Below are 18,632 nucleotides of genomic sequence, written 5' to 3' on the forward strand. Positions count from 1 at the left end.
CTAGACCTAAAGGGGGCTAATACTAACTGCCCTACCACACTAACTGTCACAAACTGACACCATGCAGTAATCAGGAAAAAAAAAAAACTGCTTGGTGTCAGTGTGACAGTGGGGGGGGGGGTGATTGGGGGTGATCAGGGGTGATCGGGGGGGGGGGGGTCAGGGGTGTTTTGTGTGTCTGGCATGTTCTACTGTGTGTGTGTGTGTGTTTGTGTGTTGTGCACTCACAGTGAAGTCTTCTCTCCTCGGCGCCGGAACGGAAAATACAGAGCCGAGGAGAGATGACATCATTTCCTTTGCTGCTGTTTAGCATACAGACGCAGAGGAAGAACGTGATTGGCTGGGAGCGAGGGGGGGCCACGAATGGATGGTCTCCCCCTCGCCTCTCATTGCTCCCAGACAGAAGCCGACCGCCTCGGGCACCGGGGGGGGTCCTATCGGACCCCCCCGCCCGCGGGAGGCAGATCACGTACAGGTACGCGATTCTGCCTGCCCGTGCCATTCTGCCGACGTACATCGGCGTGAGGCGGTCGGCAAGTGGTTAAAGCCGCAAGCAGTTTTAAATGACTTTTATTCCTTTAAAAATTTCATTTTGTGCAGGGACTGTTCTAAGCACAGGAAACACGCGCCACTTTAAAGGCATACTATAGACACCCTCAGGTACGATATTTAAAGGAATATTTCATTTTTATTTTTTCACTTTTAACATCATTAAAATAACTGCTCCCGAAAAAACATCCGTTTTTAAAACTTTTTTATGCATTGATACATGTCCCCTGCGGAAGGACCCGGGTCCCCAAACCCTTTTTAGGACAATAACTTGCATATTAGCCTTTAAAATTAGCACTTTGATTTCGAACCTTCGAGTCCCATAGACTTTAATGGGGTTCTAAAGTTCGCGCAAACTTTCGGTCTGTTCGCAGGTTCTGGTGCAAACTGAACCCAGGGGTGTTCGGCTCATCCCTATTCCTCACCTTCCCCCCAAATCCACACAATCAGCAAACCCACTCTCCCTCAGCTTCTCTTCCCAAATCCACACACACTGACACAGCTAATCCAGACCCCACCTTCTCAAATCCAAACACAACCGAAGTATAGATCTGGAAAGGTCCTACCTTTCGAAGAGGATCAAAGTTTAATATCTGAGCCATTGGTAGCTCAGCTGCCACATTCAGCTGGCCAGTGATGTGCACAATTTTAATGAAGTGCTGGCTTCACCCCTACGCAGAATAGGGGTACACAACACTTCCCTGTCCTCCATTTTCTTTTATAGAGCAATAATGCGCTATCAGACAGAAAAAATACTTTGGGGCTTATAGCCCAAAATCAGACACACAGCAAACCCACTCTTCCTCACCTTCCCCCCAAATCCACACATACAGCAAACCCACGTTCCCTCACCTCCCCTCCCCAAATCCACACACATTGACACAGCAAATCCACACCCCACCTTCTCAAATCCAAACACAACCCAAGTATAGATGTGGAAAGGTCCTACATTTGGAAAAGGGTCAACTTCTTCCTTGCTTGTGCAGAGAAGATTCTTCTAGCTCTTTTGAAAGAAAATCTCAACTTCTCCTCCATGCTCTGATGAAGGGGTCTGTGCAACACTTTTCTCATGTTCTGTTTTTTTGCTTGTGCGTGTACATCTGATGGCCCCGATAGCTCGAAGCTTAATGTTTGAGCCATTGGCCGCTCAGCCGACACATTCAGCTGGCCAGTGATTTGCATAATTTTAATGAAGTGCTGGCTTCACCCCTCCGCAGAATAGGGGTACACTACACTTCCTTGCCTTTCTTTTTCTTTTATAGCGCAAGAATGTGCTAGCAGACAGGAGAAATATGTTGGGGCTTATAGCCCAAAATCAGACACACAGCAAACCCACACTTCCTCACCCCCCCCCCCCAAATCCACACATACAGCAAACCCAACCTCCCTCACCTCCCCTCCCCAAATCCACACACATTGACACAGCAAATCCACACCCCACCTTCTCAAATCCAACCCAAGTATAGATCTGGAAAGGTCCTACCTTTCGAAGAGGATCAAAGTTTAATGTCTGAGCCATTGGTAGCTCAGCTGCCACATTCAGCTGGCCAGTGATGTGCACAATTTTAATGAAGTGCTGGCTTCACCCCCACCCCAGAATAGGAGTACACAACACTTCCCTGTCCTTTTTTTTCTTTTATTGGTCAAGAATGCGCTATCAGACAGAAGAAATACTTCAGGGTTTATAGCCCAAAATCAGACACAAAGCAACCCCTCCCTCCCTCAACTTCCCCCCAAATCCACACACACAGCAAACCCACCCTCCCTCACCTCCCCTCCCCAAATCCACACACATTGACATAGCAAATCCACACTCCGTCTTCTCAAATCTAAACACAACCCAAGTATAGATTTGGAAAGGTCCTACCTTTCGAAGAGGATCAACTTCTTGCTTGCTTGTGCAGAGAAGATTCTTCTTGCTTTTCTGAGGGAAAATCTCAACTTCTCCTCCATGCTCTGATGAAGGGGTCTGTGCACCACTTTTCTCATGTTCTGTCTTTTTGCTTGTGTGTTCACATCTGATGGCTCGATAGTTCAAAGCTTAATGTCTGAGCCATTGGTCGCTCAGATGCCACATTCAGCTGGCCAGTTATGTGCACAATTTAAATGAGGTGCTGGCTTCAACCCTCTGCAGAATAGGGGTACAGAAAACTTCCCTGTCCTTTTTCTTTTATAGCGCAAGAATGTTCTATCAGACAGGAGAAATATGTTGGGGCTTATAGCCCAAAATCAGACACACAGCAAACCCACCCTTCCTCACCTTCCCCCCCAAATCCACACATACAGCAAACCCAACCTCTCTCACCTCCCCTCCCCAAATCCACACACATTGACACAGCAAATCCACACCCCACCTTCTCAAATCCAACCCAAGTATAGATTTGGAAAGGTCCTACCTTTTCGAAGAGGATCAACTTCTTCCTTGCTTGTGCAGAGAAGATTCTTCTAGCTCTTCTGAGGGAAAATCCCAACTTCTTCTCCATGCTCTGATGAAGGGGTCTGTACAACACTTTTCTCATGTTCTGTATTTTTGCTCGTGTGTGCACATCTGATGGCCCTGATAGTTCAAAGCTTAATGTCTGAGCCATTAGTCGCACAGCCAACACATTCAGATGGCCAGTGATGCGTACAATTTTAATGAAGAGCTGGCTTCATCCCTCCGCAGAATAGGAGTACACAACACTTCCCTGTCCTTTTTTCCTTTTATTGGTCAAGAATGCGCTATCAGACAGGAGAAATACTTTAGGGGTTTATATCCCAAAATCAGACACAAAGCAAACCCACCCTCCCTCACCTTCCCCCCAAATCCACACACACAGCAAACCCACCCTCCCACACCTCCCCTCCCCAAATCCACACACATTGACACAGCAAATCCACACCCCATCTTCTCAAATCCAACCCAAGTATAGATTTGGAAAGGTCCTACCTTTTCGAAGAGGATCAACTTCTTCCTTGCTTGTGCAGAGAAGATTCTTCTAGCTCTTCTGAGGGAAAATCCCAACTTCTTCTCCATTCTCTGATGAAAGGGTCTGTGCAACACTTTTCTCATGTTCTGTATTTTTGCTCGAGTGTGCACATCTGATGGCCCTGATAGTTCAAAGCTTAATGTCTGAGCCATTGGTCGCTCAGATGCCACATTCAGCTGGCCAGTGATGCGTACAATTTTAATGAAGTGTTGGCTTCACCCCTCTGCAGAATAGGGGTACACAACACTTCCCTGTCCTTCTTTTTCTTTTATAGCGCAAGAATGCGCTATCAGACAGGAGAAATACTTTGGAGCTTATAGCCCAAAGTCAGACACACAGCAAACCCACCCTTCCTCACCTTCCCCCCAAATCCACACATACAGCAAACCCAACATCCCTCACTTCCCCTCCCAAAATCCACACACATTGACACAGAAAATCCACACCCCCACCTTCTCAAATCCAAACACAACCCAAGTATAGATATGGAAAGGTCCTACCTTTCGAAGAGGATCAACTTCTTCCTTGCCTGTGCAGAGAAGATTCTTCTAGCTCTTCTGAGGGAAAATCTCAACTTCTCCTCCAAGCTCTGATGAAGGGGTCTGTGCAACACTTTTCTCATGTTCTGTATTTTTGCTCGTGTGTGCACATCTGATGGCCCTGATAGTTCAAAGCTTAATGTCTGAGCCTTTGGTCGCACAGCCAACACATTCAGATGGCCAGTGATGCGTACAATTTTAATGAAGTGCTGGCTGCATCCTTCCGCAGAATAGGAGTACACAACACTTCCCTGACCTTTTTTTTCTTTTATTGGTCAAGAATGCGCTATCAGACAGCAGAAATACTTTAGGGTTTATAGCCCAAAATCAGACACAAAGCAAACCCACCCTCCATCACCTTCCCCCCAAATCCACACACACAGCAAACCCACCCTCCCTCACCTCCCCTCCCCAAATCCACACACATTGACACAGCAAATCCACACTCCATCTTCTCAAATCTAAACACAACCCAAGTATAGATTTGGAAAGGTCCTACCTTTCGAAGAGGATCAACTTCTTGCTTGCTTGTGCAGAGAAGATTCTTCTAGCTTTTCTGAGGGAAAATCTCAACTTCTCCTCCATGCTCTGATGAAGGGGTCTGTGCAACACTTTTCTCAAGTTCTGTCTTTTTGCTCCTGTGTGCACATCTGATGGCCCCCGATAGTTCAAAGCTTGAAGTCTGAGCCATTGGTCGCTCAGACGCCACATTCAGCTGGCCAGTGATGCGTACAATTTTAATGAAGTGTTGGCTTCACCGCTACGCAGAATAGGGGTACACAATACTTCCCTGTCCTTCTTTTTCTTTTATAGCGCAATAATGCGCTATCAGACAGGAGAAATACTGTAGGGCATCTAGCCCAAAATCAGACACACAGCAAACCCACCCTTCCTCACCTTCCCCCCAATTCCACTTATACAGCAAACCCAACCTTCCTCACTTCCCCTCCCAAAATCCACAAACATTGACCCAGCAAATCCACACCCCACCTTCTCAAATCCAAACACAACCCAAGTATAGATATGGAAAGGTCCTACCTTTTGAAGAGGATCAACTTCTTCCTTGCTTGTGCAGAGAAGATTCTTCTAGCTCTTCTGAGGGAAAATCTCAACTTCTCCTCCAGGCTCTGATGAAGGGGTCTGTGCAACACTTTTCTCATGTTCTGTATGTTTCCTCGTGTGTGCACATCTGATGGCCCTGATAGTTCAAAGCTTAATGTCTGAGCCACTGGTCGCACAGCCAACACATTCAGCTGGCCAGTAATGCGTACAATTTTAATGACTTGCTGGCTGCTTCCCTCCGCAGAATAAGGTTACACAACACTTCCCTGTCCTTTTTCTTTTATAGCGCAAGAATGTCCTATCAGACAGGGGAAATACTTTGGGGCTTCTAGCCCAAAATCAGACACACAGCAAACCCACCCTTCCTCACCTTCCCCCCAAATCCACTTATACAGCAAACCCAACCTCCCTCACTTCCCCTCCCAAAATCCACACACATTGACACAGCAAATCCACACCTCACCTTCTCAAATCCAAACACAACCCAAGTATAGATATGGAAAGGTCCTACCTTTCGAAGAGGATCAACTTCTTCCTTGCTTGTGCAGAGAAGATTCTTCTAGCTCTTCTGAGGGAAAATCTCAACTTCTCCTCCAAGCTCTGATGAAGGGGTCTGTGCAACACTTTTCTCATGTTCTGTATTTTTGCTCGTGTGTGCACATCTGATGGCCCTGATAGTTCAAAGCTTAATGTCTGAGCCATTGCTTGCACAGCCAACACATTCAGCTGGCAAGTAATGCCTACAATTTTAATGAAGTGCTGGCTGAATCCCTCCGCAGATTAGGGTTACAAAACACTTCACTGTCCTTTTTCTTTTATAGCGCAAGAATGCCCTATCAGACAGGGGAAATACTTTGGGGCTTCTAGCCCAAAATCAGACACACAGCAAACCCACCCTTCCTCACCTTCCCCCCAAATCCACTTATACAGGAAATCCAACCTCCCTCACTTGCCCTCCCAAAATCCACACACATTGACACAGCAAATCCACACCCCACCTTCTCAAATCCAAACACAACCCAAGTATAGATTTGGAAAGGTCCTACCTTACGAAGAGGATCAACTTCTTTCTTGCTTGTGCAGAGAAGATTCTTCTAGCTTTTCTGAGGGAAAATCTCAACTTCTCCTCCATGTTCTGATGAAGGGGTCTGTGCAACACTTTTCTCATGTTCTGTATTTTTGCCCGTATGTGCACATCTGATGGCCCTGATAGTTCAAAGCTTAATGTCTGAGCCATTAGTCGCACAGCCAACACATTCAGATGGCCAGTGATGCGTACAATTTTAATGAAGTGCTGGCTTCATCCCTCCGCAGAATAGGAGTACACAACACTTCCCTGTCCTTTTTTTTCTTTTATTAGTCAAGAATGCACTATAAAACAGGAGAAATACTATAGGGTTTATAGCCCAAAATCAGACACAAAGCAAACCCACCCTCCCTCACCTTCCCCCCAAATCCACACACACAGCAAACCCACCCTCCCTCACCTCCCCTCCCCAAATCAACACACATTGACACAGCAAATCCACACCCCATCTTCTCAAATCTAAAGACAACTGAACTATAGATTTGGAAAGGGCCTACCTTTCGAAGAGGATCAACTTCTTGCTTGCTTGTGCAGAGAAGATTCTTCAAGCTTTTCTGAGGGAAAATCTCAACTTCTCCTCCAAGTTCTGATGAAGGGGTCTGTGCAACACTTTTCTCATTATCTGTCTTTTTGCTCCTGTGTGCACATCTGATTGTCCCCGATAGTTCAAAGCTTAATGTCTGAGCCATTGGTCGCTCAGACGCCACATTCAGCTGGCCAGTGATGCGTACAATTTTAATGAAGTGTTGGCTTCACCGCTCCACAGAATAGGGGTACACAACACTTCCCTGTCCTTCTTTTTCTTTTATAGCACAATAATGCGCTATTAGACAGGAGAAATACTTTGAGGCTTCTAGCCCAAAATCAGACAGACAGCAAACCCACCCTTCCTCACCTTCCCCCCAAATCCACTTATACAGCAAACCCAACCTCCCTTACTTCCCCTCCCAAAATCCACACACATTGACACAGCAAATCCACACCCCACCTTCTCAAATCCAAACACAACCCAAGTATAGATATGGAAAGGTCCTACCTTTTGAAGAGGATTAACGTCTTCCTTACTTGTGCAGAGAAGATTCTTCTAGCTCTTCTGAGGGAAAATCTCAACTTCTCCTCCAAGCTATGATGAAGGGGTCTGTGCAACACTTTTCTCATGTTCTGTATTTCTGCTCTTGTGTGCACATCTGATGGCCCTGATAGTTCAAAGCTTAATGTCTGAGCCACTGGTCGCACAGCCAACACATTCAGCTGGCCAGTAATGCGTACAATTTTAATGATGTGCTGGCTGCTTCCCTCCGCAGAATAGGGTTACACAATACTTCCCTGTCCTTCTTTTTCTTTTATAGCGCAATAATGCGCTATCAGACAGGAGAAATACTTTGAGGCTTCTAGCCCAAAATCAGACACACAGCAAACCCACCCTTCCTCACCTTCCCCCCAAATCCACTTATACAGCAAACCCAACCTCCCTCACTTCCCCTCCCAAAATCCACAAACATTGACCCAGCAAATCCACACCCAACCTTCTCAAATCCAAACACAACCCAAGTATAGATATGAAAAGGTCTTACCTTTTGAAGAGGATCAACTTCTTCCTTGCTTGTGCAAAGAAGATTCTTCTAGCTCTTCTGAGGGAAAATCTCAACTTCTCCTCCATGTTCTGATGAAGGGGTCTGTGCAACACTTTTCTCATTATCTGTCTTTTTGCTCCTGTGTGCACATCTGATTGCCCCCAATAGTTCAAAGCTTAATGTCTGAGCCATTGGTCACTCAGACGCCACATTCAGCTGGCCAGTGATGCGTACAATTTTAATGAAGTGCTGGCTTCATCACTCCGCAGAATAGGAGTACACAACACTTCCCTGTCCTTTTTTTTTTTTATTGGTCAAGAATGCACTATAAAACAGGAGAAATACTATAGGGTTTATAGCCCAAAATCAGACACAAAGCAAACCCACCCTCCCTCACCTTCCCCCCAAATCCACACACACAGCAAACCCAACCTCCCTCACCTCCCCTCCCCAAATCAACACACATTGACACAGCAAATCCACACCCCATCTTCTCAAATCTAAAGGCAACTGAAGTATAGATTTGGAAAGGGCCTACCTTTCGAAGAGGATCAACTTCTTGCTTGCTTGTGCAGAGAAGATTCTTCTAGCTTTTCTGAGGGAAAATCTCAACTTCTCCTCCAAGTTCTGATGAAGGGGTCTGTGCAACACTTTTCTCATTATCTGTCTTTTTGCTCCTGTGTGCACATCTGATTGTCCCCGATAGTTCAAAGCTTAATGTCTGAGCCATTGGTCGATCAGACGCCACATTCAGCTGGCCAGAGATGCGTACAATTTTAATGAAGTGTTGGCTTCACCGCTCCGCAGAATAGGGGTACCCAATACTTCCCTGTCCTTCTTTTTCTTTTATAGCGCAATAATGCGCTATCAGACAGGAGAAATACTGTAGGGCTTCTAGCCCAAAATCAGACACACAGCAAACCCACCCTTCCTCACCTTCCCCCCAATTCCACTTATACAGCAAACCCAACCGCCCTCACTTCCCCTCCCAAAATCCACACACATTGACACAGCAAATCCACACCTCACCTTCTCAAATCCAAACACAACCCAAGTATAGATATGGAAAGGTCCTACCTTTCGAAGAGGATCAACTTCTTCCTTGCTTGTGCAGAGAAGATTCTTCTAGCTCTTCTGAGGGAAAATCTCAACTTCTCCTCCAAGCTCTGATGAAGGGGTCTGTGCAACACTTTTCTCATGTTCTGTATTTTTCCTCGTGTGTGCACATCTGATGGCCCTGATAGTTCAAAGCTTAATGTCTGAGCCAATGGTCGCACAGCCAACACATTCAGCTGGCCAGTAATGCGTACAATTTTAATGATGTGCTGGCTGCTTCCCTCCACAGAATAGGGTTACACAACACTTCCCTGTCCTTCTTTTTCTTTTATAGCGCAAGAATGCGCTATCAGACAGGAGAAATACTTTGGGACTTCTAGCCCAAAATCAGACACACAGCAAACCCACCCTTCCTCACCTTCCCCCCAAATCCACTTATACAGCAAACCCAACCTCCCTCACTTCCCCTCCCAAAATCCACACACATTGACACAGCAAATAGACACCCCACCTTCTCAAATCCAAACACAACCCAAGAATAGATTTGGAAAGGTCCTACCTTTCTAAGAGGATCAACTTCTTGCTTGCTTGAGCAGAGAAGATTCTTCTAACATTTCTGAGGGAAAATCTCAACTTCTCCTCCATGTTCTGATGAAGGGGTCTGTGCAACACTTTTCTCATTATTTGTCTTTTTGCTCCTGTGTGCACATCTGATTGCCCCCAATAGTTCAAAGCTTAATGTCTGAGCCATTGGTCTCTCAGACGCCACATTCAGCTGGCCAGTGATGCGTACAATTTTAATGAAGTGTTGGCTTCACCCCTCCGCAGAATAGGGGTACACAACACTTCCCTGTCCTTATTTTTCTTTTATAGCGCAAGAATGCACTATCAGACAGGAGAAATACTTTGGGGCTCATAGCCTAAAGTCAGACACACAGCAAACCCACCCTTCCTCACCTCCCCCCCAAATCCACACATACAGCAAACCCAACATCCCTCACGTCTCCTCCCAAAATCCACACACATTGACACAGAAAATCCACACCCCACCTTCTCAAATCCAAACACAACCCAAGTATAGATATGGAAAGGTCCTACCTTTCGAAGAGGATCAACTTCTTCCTTGCTTGTGCAGAGAAGATTCTTCTAGCTCTTCAGAGGGAAAATCTCAACTTCCCCTCCAAGCTCTGATGAAGGGGTCTGTGCAACACTTTTCTCATGTTCTGTATTTTTGCTCGTGTGTGCATATCTGATGGCCCTGATAGTTCAAAGCTTAATGTCTGAGTCATTGGTCGCACAGCCAACACATTCAGCTGGCCAGTAAAGCGTACAATTTTAATGAAGTGCTGGCTGCATCTTTCCGCAGAATAGGGTTACACAACACTTGCCTGTCCTTCTTTTTCTTTTATAGCGCAAGAATTCGCTATCAGACAGGAGAAATACTTTGGGGCTTCTAGCACAAAATCAGACACACAGCAAACCCACCCTTCCTCACCTTCCCCCCAAATCCACACATACAGCAAACCCAACCTCCATCACTTCCCCTCCAAAATTACGCACACATTGACACAGCAAATCCACACCCCACCTTCTCAAATCCAAACACAACCCAAGTATAGATATGGAAAGGTCCTACCTTTCGAAGGGGATCAACTTCTTCCTTGCTTGTGCAGAGAAGATTCTTCTAGCTCTTCTGAGGGAAAATCTCAACTTCTCCTCCAAGCTCTGACAAAGGGGTCTGTGCAACACTTTTCTCATGTTCTGTATTTTTTCTCATGTGTGCACATCTGACGGCCCTTATAGTTCAAAGCTTAATGTCTGAGCCATTGCTTGCACAGCCAACACATTCAGCTGGCAAGTAATGCCTACAATTTTAATGAAGTGCTGGCTGAATCCCTCCGCAGAATAGGGTTACACAACATTTCCCTGTCCTTTTTCTTTTATAGCGCAAGAATGCCCTATCAGACAGGGGAAATACTTTGGGGCTTCTAGCCCAAAATCAGACACACAGCAAACCCACCCTTCCTCACCTTCCCCCCAAATCCACTTATACAGCAAATCCAACCTCCCTCACTTCCCCTCCCAAAATCCACACACATTGACACAGAAAATCCACACCCCACCTTCTCAAATCCAAACACAACCCAAGTATAGATTTGGAAAGGTCCTACCTTTCGAAGAGGATCAACTTCTTGCTTGCTTGTGCAGAGAAGATTCTTCTAGCTTTTCTGAGGGAAAATCTCAACTTCTCCTCCATGTTCTGATGAAGGGGTCTGTGCAACACTTTTCTCATTATCTGTCTTTTTCCTCCTTTGTGCACATCTGATTGCCCCCGATAGAACAAAGCTTAATGTCTGAGCCATTGGTCGCTCAGACGCCACATTCAGCTGGCCAGTGATGCGTACAATTTTAATGAAGTGTTGGCTTCACCCCTCCGCAGAATAGGGGTACACAACACTTCCCTGTCCATCTTTTTCTTTTATAGCGCAAGAATGTGCTATCAGACAGGAGAAATACTTTGGGGCTTATAGCCCAAAGTCAGACACACAGCAAACCCACCCTTCCTCAGCTCCCCCCCAAATCCACACATACAGCAAACCCAACATCCCTCACGTCTCCTCCCAAAATCCACACACATTGACACAGAAAATCCACACCCCACCTTCTCAAATCCAAACACAACCCAAGTATAGATATGGAAAGGTCCTACCTTTTGAACAGGATCAACTTCTTCCTTGCTTGTGCAGAGAAGATTCTTCTAGCTCTTCTGAGGGAAAATCTCAACTTCCCCTCCAAGCTCTGATGAAGGGGTCTGTGCAACACTTTTCTCATGTTCTGTATTTTTGCTCGTGTGTGCATATCTGATGGCCCTGATAGTTCAAAGCTTAATGTCTGAGCCATTGGTCGCACAGCCAACACATTCAGCTGGCCAGTAAAGCGTACAATTTTAATGAAGTGCTGGCTGCATCTTTCCGCAGAATAGGGTTACACAACAGTTGCCTGTCCTTCTTTTTCTTTTATAGCGCAAGAATTCGCTATCAGACAGGAGAAATACTTTGGGGCTTCTAGCACAAAATCAGACACACAGCAAACCCACCCTTCCTCACCTTCCCCCCAAATCCACACATACAGCAAACCCAACCTCCATCACTTCCCCTCCAAAATTACGCACACATTGACACAGCAAATCCACACCCCACCTTCTCAAATCCAAACACAACCCAAGTATAGATATGGAAAGGTCCTACCTTTCGAAGGGGATCAACTTCTTCCTTGCTTGTGCAGAGAAGATTCTTCTAGCTCTTCTGAGGGAAAATTTCAACTTCACCTCCAAGCTCAGACAAAGGGGTCTGTGCAACACTTTTCTCATGTTCTGTATTTTTCCTCGTGTGTGCACATCTGACGGCCCTTATAGTTCAAAGCTTAATGTCTGAGCCATTGCTTGCACAGCCAACACATTCAGCTGGCCAGTAATGCGTACAATTTTAATGACGTGCTGGCTGCTTCCCTCCACAGAATAGGGTTCCACAACACTTCCCTGTCCTTCTTTTTCTTTTATAGCGCAAGAATGCGCTATCAGACAGGAGAAATACTTTGGGGCTTCTAGACCAAAATCAGACACACAGCAAACCCACCCTTCCTCACCTTCCCCCCAAATCCACTAATACAGCAAACCCAACCTCCCTCACTTCCCCTCCCAAAATCCACACACATTGACACAGCAAATCCACACCCCACCTTCTCAAATCCAAACACAACCCATGTATAGATATGGAAAGGTCCTACCTTTTGAAGATGATCAACTTCTTCCTTGCTTGTGCAGAGAAGATTCTTCTAGCTCTTCTGAGGGAAAATATCAACTTCTCTTCCAAGCTCCGATGAAGGGGTCTGTGCAACACTTTTCTCATGTTCTGTATTTTTGCCCGTATGTGCACATCTGATGGCCCCGATAGTGCAAAGCTTAATGTCTGAGCCATTAGTCGCACAGCCAACACATTCAGATGGCCAGTGATGCGTACAATTTTAATGAAGTGCTGGCTTCATCCCTCCGCAGAATAGGAGTATACAACACTTCCCTGTCCGTTTTTTTCTTTTATTGGTCAAGAATGCGCTATCAGACAGGAGAAATACTTTAGGGTTTATAGCCCAAAGTCAGACACAAAGCAAACCCACCCTCCCTCACCTTCCTCCCAAATCCACACACACAGCAAACCCACCCTCCCTCATCTCCCCTCCCCAAATCCACACACAATGACACAGCAAATCCACACCCCTCCTTCTCAAATCCAAACACAACCCAAGTATAGATATGGAAAGGTCCTACCTTTTGAAGATGATCAACTTCTTCCTTGCTTGTGCAGAGGAGATTCTTCTGGCTTTTCAGAGGGAAAATCTCAACTTCTCCTCCAAGCTCTAATGAAGGGGTCTGTGCAACACTTTTCTCATGTTCTGTCTTTTTGCTCGTGTGTGCACATCTGATGGCCCCGATAGTTCAAAGCCTAATGTCTGAGCCATTGGTCGCTCAGATGCCACATTCAGCTGGCCAGTGATGGATACAATTTTAGTGAAGTGCTGGCTTCACCCCTCCTCAGAAAAGAGGTACACAACACTTCCCTGACCTTCTTTTTATTTTATAGCGCAAGAATGCGCTATGTGACAGGAGAAATACTTTGGGGCTTCTAGCCCAAAATCAGACACACAGCAAACCCACCCTTCCTCACCTTCCCCCCAAACCGACACATACAGCAAACCCACCCTCCCTCACCTCCCCTCCCCAAATCCACACACATTGACACATCAAATCCACACCCCATCTTCTCAAATCTAAACACAACCCAAGCATAGATTTGGAAAGGTCCTACCTTTCGAAGAGGATCAACTTCCTGCTTGCTTGTGCAGAGAAGATTCTTCTAGCACTTCAGAGGGAAAATCTCAACTTCTCTTCCAAGCTCTGATGAAGGGGTCTGTGCAACACTTTTCTCATGTTCTGTATTTTTGCCCGTATGTGCACATCTGATGGCCCCGATAGTGCAAAGCTTAATGTCTGAGCCATTGGTCGCACAGCCAACACATTCAGCTGGCCAGTAATGCGTACAATTTTAATGAAGTACTGGCTGCATCTCTTCGCAGAATAGGGTTACACAACACTTCCCTGTCCTTCTTTTTCTTTTATAGCGCAAGAATGCGCTATCAGACACGAGAAGTACTTTGGGACTTCTAGCACAAAATCAGACACACAGCAAACCCACCCTTCCTCACCTTCCCCCCAAATCCACACATACAGCAAACCCAACCTCCCTCACTTCCCCTCCCAAATTCCACACACATTGACACAGAAAATCCACACCCCACCTTCTCAAATCCAAACACAACCCAAGTATAGATTTGGAAAGGTCCTACCTTTCGAAGAGGATCAACTTCTTGCTTGCTTATGCAGAGAAGATTCTTCTAGCTTTTCTGAGGGAAAATCTCAACTTCTCCTCCATGTTCTGATGAAGGGGTCTGTGCAACACTTTTCTCATTATCTGTCTTTTTGCGCCTGTGTGCACATCTGATTGCCCCCGATAGTTCAAAGCTTAATGTCCGAGCCATTGGTCGCTGAGACGCCACATTCAACTGGCCAGTGATGCGTACAATTTTAATGAAGTGTTGGCTTCACCCCTCCGCAGAATAGGGGTACACAATACTTCCCTGTCCTTCTTTTTCTTTTATAGCGCAAGAATGTGCTATCAGACAGGAGAAATACTTTGGGGCTTATAGCCCAAAGTCAGACACACAGCAAACCCACCCTTCCTCACCTCCCCCCCAAATCCACACATACAGCAAACCCAACATCCCTCACTTCTCCTCCCAAAATCCACACACATTGACACAGAAAATCCACACCCCACCTTCTCAAATCCAAACACAACCCAAGTATAGATATGGAAAGGTCCTACCTTTCGAAGAGGATCAACTTCTTCCTTGCCTGTGCAGAGAAGATTCTTCTAGCTCTTCTGAGGGAAAATCTCAACTTCTCCTCCAAGCTCTGATGAAGGGGTCTGTGCAACACTTTTCTCATGTTCTGTATTTTTGCTCGTGTGTGCACATCTGATGGCCCTGATAGTTCAAAGCTTAATGTCTGAGCCTTTGGTCGCACAGCCAACACATTCAGATGGCCAGTGATGCGTACAATTTTAATGAAGTGCTGGCTGCATCCTTCCGCAGAATAGGAGTACACAACACTTCCCTGACCTTTTTTTTCTTTTATTGGTCAAGAATGCGCTATCAGACAGCAGAAATACTTTAGGGTTTATAGCCCAAAATCAGACACAAAGCAAACCCACCCTCCATCACCTTCCCCCCAAATCCACACACACAGCAAACCCACCCTCCCTCACCTCCCCTCCCCAAATCCACACACATTGACACAGCAAATTCACACTCCATCTTCTCAAATCTAAACACAACCCAAGTATAGATTTGGAAAGGTCCTACCTTTCGAAGAGGATCAACTTCTTGCTTGCTTGTGCAGAGAAGATTCTTCTAGCTTTTCTGAGGGAAAATCTCAACTTCTCCTCCATGCTCTGATGAAGGGGTCTGTGCAACACTTTTCTCAAGTTCTGTCTTTTTGCTCCTGTGTGCACATCTGATGGCCCCCGATAGTTCAAAGCTTGAAGTCTGAGCCATTGGTCGCTCAGACGCCACATTCAGCTGGCCAGTGATGCGTACAATTTTAATGAAGTGTTGGCTTCACCGCTACGCAGAATAGGGGTACACAATACTTCCCTGTCCTTCTTTTTCTTTTATAGCGCAATAATGCGCTATCAGACAGGAGAAATACTGTAGGGCATCTAGCCCAAAATCAGACACACAGCAAACCCACCCTTCCTCACCTTCCCCCCAATTCCACTTATACAGCAAACCCAACCTTCCTCACTTCCCCTCCCAAAATCCACAAACATTGACCCAGCAAATCCACACCCCACCTTCTCAAATCCAAACACAACCCAAGTATAGATATGGAAAGGTCCTACCTTTTGAAGAGGATCAACTTCTTCCTTGCTTGTGCAGAGAAGATTCTTCTAGCTCTTCTGAGGGAAAATCTCAACTTCTCCTCCAGGCTCTGATGAAGGGGTCTGTGCAACACTTTTCTCATGTTCTGTATGTTTCCTCGTGTGTGCACATCTGATGGCCCTGATAGTTCAAAGCTTAATGTCTGAGCCACTGGTCGCACAGCCAACACATTCAGCTGGCCAGTAATGCGTACAATTTTAATGACTTGCTGGCTGCTTCCCTCCGCAGAATAAGGTTACACAACACTTCCCTGTCCTTTTTCTTTTATAGCGCAAGAATGTCCTATCAGACAGGGGAAATACTTTGGGGCTTCTAGCCCAAAATCAGACACACAGCAAACCCACCCTTCCTCACCTTCCCCCCAAATCCACTTATACAGCAAACCCAACCTCCCTCACTTCCCCTCCCAAAATCCACACACATTGACACAGCAAATCCACACCTCACCTTCTCAAATCCAAACACAACCCAAGTATAGATATGGAAAGGTCCTACCTTTCGAAGAGGATCAACTTCTTCCTTGCTTGTGCAGAGAAGATTCTTCTAGCTCTTCTGAGGGAAAATCTCAACTTCTCCTCCAAGCTCTGATGAAGGGGTCTGTGCAACACTTTTCTCATGTTCTGTATTTTTGCTCGTGTGTGCACATCTGATGGCCCTGATAGTTCAAAGCTTAATGTCTGAGCCATTGCTTGCACAGCCAACACATTCAGCTGGCAAGTAATGCCTACAATTTTAATGAAGTGCTGGCTGAATCCCTCCGCAGATTAGGGTTACAAAACACTTCACTGTCCTTTTTCTTTTATAGCGCAAGAATGCCCTATCAGACAGGGGAAATACTTTGGGGCTTCTAGCCCAAAATCAGACACACAGCAAACCCACCCTTCCTCACCTTCCCCCCAAATCCACTTATACAGGAAATCCAACCTCCCTCACTTGCCCTCCCAAAATCCACACACATTGACACAGCAAATCCACACCCCACCTTCTCAAATCCAAACACAACCCAAGTATAGATTTGGAAAGGTCCTACCTTACGAAGAGGATCAACTTCTTTCTTGCTTGTGCAGAGAAGATTCTTCTAGCTTTTCTGAGGGAAAATCTCAACTTCTCCTCCATGTTCTGATGAAGGGGTCTGTGCAACACTTTTCTCATGTTCTGTATTTTTGCCCGTATGTGCACATCTGATGGCCCTGATAGTTCAAAGCTTAATGTCTGAGCCATTAGTCGCACAGCCAACACATTCAGATGGCCAGTGATGCGTACAATTTTAATGAAGTGCTGGCTTCATCCCTCCGCAGAATAGGAGTACACAACACTTCCCTGTCCTTTTTTTTCTTTTATTAGTCAAGAATGCACTATAAAACAGGAGAAATACTATAGGGTTTATAGCCCAAAATCAGACACAAAGCAAACCCACCCTCCCTCACCTTCCCCCCAAATCCACACACACAGCAAACCCACCCTCCCTCACCTCCCCTCCCCAAATCAACACACATTGACACAGCAAATCCACACCCCATCTTCTCAAATCTAAAGACAACTGAACTATAGATTTGGAAAGGGCCTACCTTTCGAAGAGGATCAACTTCTTGCTTGCTTGTGCAGAGAAGATTCTTCAAGCTTTTCTGAGGGAAAATCTCAACTTCTCCTCCAAGTTCTGATGAAGGGGTCTGTGCAACACTTTTCTCATTATCTGTCTTTTTGCTCCTGTGTGCACATCTGATTGTCCCCGATAGTTCAAAGCTTAATGTCTGAGCCATTGGTCGCTCAGACGCCACATTCAGCTGGCCAGTGATGCGTACAATTTTAATGAAGTGTTGGCTTCACCGCTCCACAGAATAGGGGTACACAACACTTCCCTGTCCTTCTTTTTCTTTTATAGCACAATAATGCGCTATTAGACAGGAGAAATACTTTGAGGCTTCTAGCCCAAAATCAGACAGACAGCAAACCCACCCTTCCTCACCTTCCCCCCAAATCCACTTATACAGCAAACCCAACCTCCCTTACTTCCCCTCCCAAAATCCACACACATTGACACAGCAAATCCACACCCCACCTTCTCAAATCCAAACACAACCCAAGTATAGATATGGAAAGGTCCTACCTTTTGAAGAGGATTAACGTCTTCCTTACTTGTGCAGAGAAGATTCTTCTAGCTCTTCTGAGGGAAAATCTCAACTTCTCCTCCAAGCTATGATGAAGGGGTCTGTGCAACACTTTTCTCATGTTCTGTATTTCTGCTCTTGTGTGCACATCTGATGGCCCTGATAGTTCAAAGCTTAATGTCTGAGCCACTGGTCGCACAGCCAACACATTCAGCTGGCCAGTAATGCGTACAATTTTAATGATGTGCTGGCTGCTTCCCTCCGCAGAATAGGGTTACACAATACTTCCCTGTCCTTCTTTTTCTTTTATAGCGCAATAATGCGCTATCAGACAGGAGAAATACTTTGAGGCTTCTAGCCCAAAATCAGACACACAGCAAACCCACCCTTCCTCACCTTCCCCCCAAATCCACTTATACAGCAAACCCAACCTCCCTCACTTCCCCTCCCAAAATCCACAAACATTGACCCAGCAAATCCACACCCAACCTTCTCAAATCCAAACACAACCCAAGTATAGATATGAAAAGGTCTTACCTTTTGAAGAGGATCAACTTCTTCCTTGCTTGTGCAAAGAAGATTCTTCTAGCTCTTCTGAGGGAAAATCTCAACTTCTCCTCCATGTTCTGATG

The sequence above is a fragment of the Aquarana catesbeiana genome, linkage group LG10 (assembly GCF_042186555.1).
Source record: "Aquarana catesbeiana isolate 2022-GZ linkage group LG10, ASM4218655v1, whole genome shotgun sequence".
Taxonomy (NCBI): domain Eukaryota; kingdom Metazoa; phylum Chordata; class Amphibia; order Anura; family Ranidae; genus Aquarana; species Aquarana catesbeiana.